This window comes from Camelus dromedarius, chromosome 4 (assembly GCF_036321535.1).
Source record: "Camelus dromedarius isolate mCamDro1 chromosome 4, mCamDro1.pat, whole genome shotgun sequence".
NCBI lineage: Eukaryota > Metazoa > Chordata > Mammalia > Artiodactyla > Camelidae > Camelus > Camelus dromedarius.
In genome coordinates, this window is record NC_087439.1 from 84,450,265 (window position 1) to 84,458,472 (window position 8,208).

Below are 8,208 nucleotides of genomic sequence, written 5' to 3' on the forward strand. Positions count from 1 at the left end.
GTCCCGGGTGGCGGAGACACGCGCTGATTGGGCGACAGCGGCCACTTTCTCTTCCCATCCCCGGCGGTGCCGGGGCCTCTGCCGGCCCGAGAGAGGGACCCGCGCGGCGCCCCTTCCCCGTAGAGAGGAGGGTAGACCCACGGAAACTGGGAGAGACAGTCCGAGGGTGATGGCAGCTCCTGGGAGTGCAGACGGGTCCGAGTCTCTCTGTCACTCTGCGTGTGTGTCTCTTTCCTTGACTTTCTATTTCTCCGTCTCCTTGTCTCTCTCTGTGTATTTCCGTGTGTCTTTTTCTGTCTTCGACTCTTCCTCTCATTCCATCTCTCTGTGTGTTTCTATGTCTCTGTTTTTCTACCTGTGGCTCTTCCCTGTTCCCATTTTTCTTGGCTTACTGCCACTGAAGGGGGCGCAATTCCAATAAGAAGGCACTGGAGCCCCAGACATGTTCAGTCTTCCTTCCTCTGGTCCATGCCCCCTGGCCTAGGCTTGTTATGGGGGTCTTCTCAGTGGGGTTCCTCCCAGGAGGAGCCCAGGGTGTGCTGATCAGTTCTTTTGTCTCCTCAGTCTGGGGGCAGGAATAGTGTGAAGCTTAGGTAATGGCTGGAGGCCCTGGGACTGGCTAGTTGTAAGCTGGGGAGGGGAGGAAAAAGAAAAGGGTTTCCTCTTCTTGATTAAAAAACCCGCTCTAGGAAGCCCCAGCTCTAAATCTGGAGGTATAGATCCCCCCAATGCATCGGCAGAAATGCGTCTGTATGTTAAAGTTTTGCCCCGCTGCAGCGTTTGTTCTCAGGAATTTATTATGGTATTCAGACTAAACTGCTGGAAAAATAAAAGGAGCGAAGTCTTGGCTAGGAGCTGAAGTGTCCCCAGCAGGATATGACGCCAGGAGTGTTGTAAAGACTGTCTGTCCTTAGAGAAGGTGCCATTGTGCATAGCCTTTTATTTATAACTTGGTAAGTGCCAGCGAACTCGCCTCCTTTACACCCCCGAGTGCCAGCCCCGCGCTCTGCACTGCGCTTTATTCGCTCGGGTCTATTCAGGGACTGTCACTCCGGGGCTGCGAGGTATTCAGGGCCTTAATCAATCAAAAGGATGAGAATCAGGCAGGTTTTTCCCTTTGAAATAAAGGAAACAATGACTTCTGGGCTTCCAGTTCCCCCTTTTCCTTTTACAATTTTTGAATATTTTTTTTTCTGGGCTGGAGTTCTCCACCTCTCTTTCTTGTCCCCACTTCTCTTAACTAACTCCTGACAGTTTTTACGTGAACTCAGGCCCCCAACCCCAACTCCCCACCTCCTAATTAAGGAAAACTAAAGTAAAATGGGGACGGGGGAAGTCTAGCTGCTCAGCCGTCTGCGAGTTGGCTCTTTAAAAATTCACTCGCAAGAGGTAAAGGCAGGCAGCTTTCGGCCCGGACCCAAAGTTAAAAGGCTTGGTTGACCCTCTGAGCAATGGATACAGTCCTCTGGAAGCACCTGAAAAAGTTTGGACATCCCCTCACCCACCGCATGTGCATCCATAGTACACAGGCAGGATGCTTCTTAGAATGCAGCCCTGTTTAACGTGGTTTGACATTAAATGATTCAATTTGTCAAAGGGAAAACTTTCTCATTTCCTTTTTGCACACTTGGGGGCCACCAAAGCCTGTGTTCTGTTTCCTAAGCTACTTTCCAGAGAGCTAGGCTTTTTCCAAATTTTCTGTCTCCAAAGGTTGAGTGGAGCAGCCAGAGCACTAAGTTCAGTGGTCCTCGTTGGAGGAGGGAGGTACTCAAAGTGTGTTTCAAGAGGGCAAATGCAGACTCAACTCGCAATTAAAAGGAATCCCAGGACCCGCGGTGGCGAGGGGTTAGAGAACGTCCAAGGCTGAGTCTCATTCGTTTTGGAACCGAGGGCTCCATCTCCAAGCCATCCCCCCCACCCTGGTCCGGCACTCTCCCGCGGGGCGTGCTCTCTCCCGAGAGCCTGTGGATCCGTGAAGGGACGCGCTTGGGGCAGGCAGACTCGTTCTCCCGGGTTGCGCGTCCATGGCCATCGTGGAGCCGGGAGGACCTTTGAATAGAGGTACTAACGGGTGAAATTGATTTTGAGTGCCCATGGGTGCCAGTCCATTACTCGCATCTGTAAGCCAATCGCCACCTGCTATGAAAATGTACAAACGGAGACCAGAGGGTGTGGAGAGTGGGAGCTTGCATCTCAGGGGTCTTTCTTTCCCAGCCTCTCCCCTTGGAAGCGCTCTGAGTACATTTGAATGTAGCCAGAAGAATAGTCCGTCCCTTCCCCACCCTAGCAGCGGACAGAGGACCCTGGAGACCCAGAGAAGGGTGGGAGGGCACCCTCAGGCTCCCGGCAGCTGGGCCTGTAGGGCTCTGGGGTTACTTCCAAATTCCCTGGAGTCCAAATTCCCTGAGTTTGACATCCCCGAAGTCCGAGGCCGGGTTGGCGGGGTAAGGGACGGGCAGTGCAGGACAGCGATGTTGGCTAAGGCTCCTGGGCCGGTGGCGCCCACTCACAGCCAGCCCAGCCCAGAGCAGGCCCAGAGCCTGGAGCAGGCACTACCCGAGCAACAGGTCCGCGGAGGGCGGGTGGTTCCCGGTTTCCCAGACTGGTTTCAAAGACCGCACCTCGATTCTAAACTCCAGCCACTCTTTCCCTATCTCTGAAGTTTGGGCCTCCCCTTTACTTCTTTCCAAAGTCTCTGCGGAAGCCAAAGATATCGCTGTCCCAGACTCCCCGGAGCAGGCCCCTTCCCCAGCCCGGAACCTGTGGGCCACAGAGTCCCCATTCCGCTAACTGGCAAGAGAGTGACCTCTCAGTGTGGCTTGGAAGGCAGATGCCCGGGCCTGCAGCCATGAGCACAAGTTGGGAAGGCAGCGTCATTTCCCCAGGCTGACAAATTACCTAGAAAGCAACCAAGGGAGTCTCCACCACAGTTTTGTGAACTAACGTGGTGTCCACCTGCACTATCTGTGCACATGGAAAATAAAGCTGGAGCCTTGAGGACAATAGCAGGATAATTAGACAAAAAAAAAAAAAATAACTTGCTGCTGCTCCCTCTGCCCCCAGTGTTAGAGACACTTCAGGTGAAATGGACAGCTGCTGCCCCTCCAAGCCTGGGGGAAGGATGCCCGGTTCCCTAGAGGGCTCTCCCTCTAGGCCGGTTTGGATGCATTTGTCCATAGTCCAGCCGGAGTGAGTGGAGTCTGCTTGGACCAGGTGAACCTCCAACACACTTGTGGGCCCCAGGCACAAGCGTTTCATGGTCCATGGACTTCTTGGGGCTCTGAGAGGTGACCTCATTGAGCCAGACGCAGGCCTTAAGAGGAATGTAATTTCTTCTTATTTTCTGTCCCTGAACTGGAGGGAGGGTGGGGGCACCTGCCACCCAGATCTTTTTTGCCTTATCTGGAGGGCGTCGTTTCACGGGGATGTGCCTGGCTGCCCACTGGGTCCCAGGCACCACTCTCAGGGTGTAGTCTGATTATTCAGCAAACTCGACGAAACCCTCAATTCTGCAGAACGGCTTTCCTGTGTTCACCAGGACGAAATCAAAACGCCAGGTCCTGACCTCGCGTTTCTTGGACGGATTCCAATTGGTGATTGCTGGGTTAAACCTGTGGCCCATGTAGCACCTGGTTTAGTGACTGTCACCAGCCCCCTCTCCCACCCCACCCCGCCCCACCCCTGCAGTTGTTCGCAAAAGCTTTGGCGCCGCAATTCTCTCCCATTGGAAAATCGGTTGGAATGGGGTTGGATTTAGGTTTTAAGGACTGGATGGGGATCTGGGCGTCGCACTGAAATGTAGTGTGGGCCAGCCGCAGTGGTTCTGCCCCCTCGGTGCCCCTGCAGCTGGGGCAGTGACTCCAGAATGTGTGAGTGGGTTCTCCATAAAGACATATGGTTTGTGAGAAAAGAAAGAAGGAGGGAAAAGAGGAAAGGAAACAAGGGAGAGAAAGAAAAGAGATGTAAAAAAAATTTTTTTGAAAGACAGTGAGGGAGGGAGAGAAAGGATCTCATGGCAACTTGTCTCCTACAAACGTTCATTTGGTTCTGCAAAAATTATTTTTATGCAAATAAGGCAGGCAAAATGCCAGGGTCGATTTATCTTCAAAAGATGTTCTGTCCAACTCGGTAAGAGTGAGGAGGGAGGTGTTAAAGTTTAGAAGAGAAATTGGGTAACTGCTCTGCTGGTGTGTGTTTATGCGGTGGGAGCACGCAGGGCCATGGGTAAAGGGATCCCGGGTGGGAGGTAAGGACTGAAGAGTCTTGGGAAGAGGGAGACTGAGTGGCATTGGGGGCAGCCTGGGCCTTGGGGAAGAGAGGAAGTAAGCGGGCCAGGCGGGGGATCTGAAGAGGGGTGGACACGGAGCTGCGAATGTGAATGTGAGTGCTGAGGGAAACAAGAGGTCTGCTGGGTTTCCTTGAAGCCTGGAGCAGAAAGAAGGCGAATGACCACTCCAGGAACTCCTGCCCCAGGGTATCTGGGGGTGCATCAGGACATGAAGTGCTGGGACTGTGCGTTCTGCTGGTGGGGGAGGGAGAGAAGTGGAGGGGGTGGGGTGGAGGGAAAGGGGTGGAGTGGGGTGTGCTAACAGGCCTTTCACTGTGATCAGGCCCTGTCTCTCTCTGACTTCACGAGGCCCCAGTGCCTGAGCCACCGTCACAAAATGCCATCGCCTTTCGGCCTGAATCCCTTCAATCCCCGCAGGAAATTTCTCTACGAGGTGGAGTTCAGAGGGAGACATGGGAGGCTGGTGAAAGATCTGGGAGAATATTCAAACCCAGGGGCTCTAGCTGAGCCACAGTGGGGTCCTGGGAGTCTATGGCAGCAGAACTGTGAGTGAGCCCTCGGACACTGAGTCCCCAGGTTTTAAAAGTGCTTCCAGAGCTGGAGACTGAGTGGCCAACTCAGCGGGGTAAACGCAACAGGCGTAGAAGCTGGAGAAGTCCGGGTCGCCACAAGCTGCATCGGGTGTGATTTGGCCAGAGCCCCGAGAAGCTCAGACAGGGTCCGGGGACACATATTAGGAAGAGTATTGCGCACACCCTGCCCCCAGCAAGCCACCTCCCCCAACCCCGTCCCAGTCAGGGCAGCCCCTGGGAGCCTACCTGGCACGGAGGAGAGGAGGGGGGCCCCCTGCCTTGAAATAGATCCTCTCCTGACCCCTTCCATCCTTTCAAATGTGTGGGGGGGCGGGGGGAGAAGACAAGGAGAGGAGAAGGAGCAGGGAGAAAGGAAGGAAGGAAAGAAGGAAGGGAGGAAGGAAGGAAGGAAGGAAGGAAGGAAGGAAGGAAGGAAATGAAGTTCACCACAACCAAAACAGGATGCCTTAGCTCTTCCAATCTCTAGATAGGAATTGCACTAAGTTTCTTCCTAGACCTTAAACTTTCTGTCCATCTCCCTTTCCACAGGAAAACACCTATTTTCTCTTCTGAGAAAGTTTCCCTTTCTGGAGATGAAACTTTGATCTAGTCTTGGGTTTGGGGGCAAGGAGTGGAAGAAAAAAATTGATTCAGTTGTGTAGAGATGGGAGAACTCTGAGGGAAAACTCTAAAAAGATGAAAACTGACCATCTCGAACACTGAAAGTGATGGAAAGGAACTGGTCAGGCAAAGTGTGAGCTGGAGCCAGCGCCAGACAGAAATGCAGACCCAGTGCTGAACCGGCTGCCAGGAGCCCTGTCACAGAAAGCTGTCCCTAATCCTCTCTGTGGCCCCGCATGCCGGGCACCACCTTGGACTTTCTCCTCCCTCCCCCGGAAAACCCCAAGAGAGGCATCCTGGCCCCCAGACCCTCAGTGCCCAGCCCGGACAAGAGTTAAAACAAGTAGCCCCAAGAGGAATGAGCTTCAGAGAGCCTTTCTTCTTCTTTTCATTTATAAACGAAATCCAATACTATCTGGCTGCAAAAATATATGTCACTGGCCCAGAGTCTGAAAGATTAACATTTGGATATGTAGGAAATGTAATCTGCATGGCTAATTGATTTCTAGCGTATCAGTTTAAAGGATAAAGATCAATATCTACATGATGGATATTTTATTAATAGGGGCATAAATAAAGGCCGAAGAGTCGTTACCGAAACCTTTGAAGCCATTTCCCGGCTCTCTGGCCCTCCACGCGGCCACTCGGTGTCCCCCACCTGCCGGCCCCAGCCCCTGCTGGGTAGGAAATACTTGAAACACTCCACCCAGAGGAAATGTCTCTGGCTAAAGCGGGAGTGTTTTAATTCTAAGTGCTCAGCAAAAAGGCACTTTTTCCCCTGGGCTGTAGCAGGTGGACAGTAAGGCTAGAGAGAGGGTGGTATTTTAGCAAAACGCACCACTGAGATACTTGGAGACACAGACACAAGACCACAAGTGGACATAGTCACACACGTTTCACACACTTGTTTGCACACACGCAGACACATAGAAATCCACACACGCAGCCATGCATAGCCACGCAGATACACAAACATCTGTCCTTAGATGCATTCACACAGAGACACACGCACGCAATCACACACGCACATTCACACTCAGGGGATGGATTCCCAGCGTTTCCAGCGCGCCCTTGGCCTTAGGAACGCGGAGCTAGCGCGTCTTTCCTTCTCGGAGCTCCCTCCCGGAAAGCACCGATGGGAGCCCCGGCAGAGCCCAGAGGTCGGTGATCCCGGCTCCCGGAGGTCCCCTCTGGGGGAGAGGTAAGGAGACGCAGCGGGGAGGGGCAGGAGAGGAGCAAGAGAGGGGAGTGCCTGCCAGGTCCTGCAACTTGCTTTGAGGGAAGGGAAGGCCACCCAGAGCTAGACTGACTGCAGGGGTGGGGGAGGAGGGTGTTCAGTCCCAGAGAGTAGTCCCCCGAGACAGCGAGGCCAGAGGAAGACGATGGGGAACACTTGGATCCGAGAGGAGGATGACTCAGTTCTTGGTGGCCAATTAGCCCTGGGTCCCAGGGGCCGCCTCCACCGCAAAGCCCGTGCCGCCGAGGGAATTTTCCAAATGCAAATAAATCACCCCTTGCTCCCTCCTCTTCATGCGTTAAGAGGGACATTTCCACAAAACGGACGTAATCTTTATTAATTACGCAGCCCTGGGTGCGCGGTTCGCATCAATCAGGCCCAAAGAGAAAGTACAGGAGGCGCCTAATCCCCTCCCAGAGCGCCGTTGGAGAAGGAGCCGAGAGGCCGGCGTTGCCCGCATCACGTTCACCTTTCCGGGCTGGTGCTGCAGTGGCTGCCAGAGGATGCGCGGCCCTCGGAGCCACGCCGGGCCTTTCCCCGAGTCCAGAGCCTGCTGCGCGCTGTCCCGACGGTTCCCGGAGACCCAACGGAGCCCGGATGCCTTCCTACTCACGTACCTCCCCCATCTGGGCACCCGCCCGTTCACCCACGCACAAACACACACAGACTCGTGTGAACACCCCTCACGGCCTGTTTCCTTGCCCTCCCCACCTCCAGTCCCCCGCCGGGCCCACACAGGTCCCCACCTTCCTCTTCCCTAAGATGCTCCCAGAAGAAGCCGCACAAAAATTGTGCTGATCCCATTTCCGGGCTGAGCTGCGGTCCTGCGGTGTGAGGATCAGTTTACTTCTGGGGCTAGGCGACAGTAATGGAGAGCAGAAATCTCAGGCCCCCCGCACCTCTTCCCCCCTTCCCAGAAGCTCCCCTGGGGGGCGGGGAAGACCTTAGAAGCCGTCCTGAAGGCCAGCTCCTCCCGGGCGCTGGAGGGTGCTAGAGAACGCTTGCAACGCTCCGGAGTGGGTGGGGGTTGAGGGGCTCCAGCTGTTGGCAGAGAAATCCAGGAAAGCGCCAGGCCTCCAGGTCCTGTGAGGGAAAGCTGGCTGGAGATGGGGGTCGCCCAATTCATGTTCCTTCCCTGCAGCCCCGCTGCACCCTGTCCGCTGGGTGCACTCTGTAAAGCGTCCTGGGGCAGGGTGTCGGTGCGACCACCCCTCTCAGCCTGGCCAGGATTGGTCTGGGCCTGAGCCCCTCTAACACCTCACCTCTCTATCGCCATCCTAGCAGATTCTGTCCTCTCTGCACCTTGAACCTGGATCATTGGGTCTCAGATTCTTCCACTTGAGCCCCTTAAAGAGATTCTGCAGGATTAAAAAAAGGGGGTGGGGGGTGGGGGAGGCGGAAGGCGATTCAGGGAAGAAGCCCTAACAAGGCAATTATTTCCGAGGCCATAGTGGCTGAAGTGTGTGTTGAGCAAACCCTCTTCCTGGGCT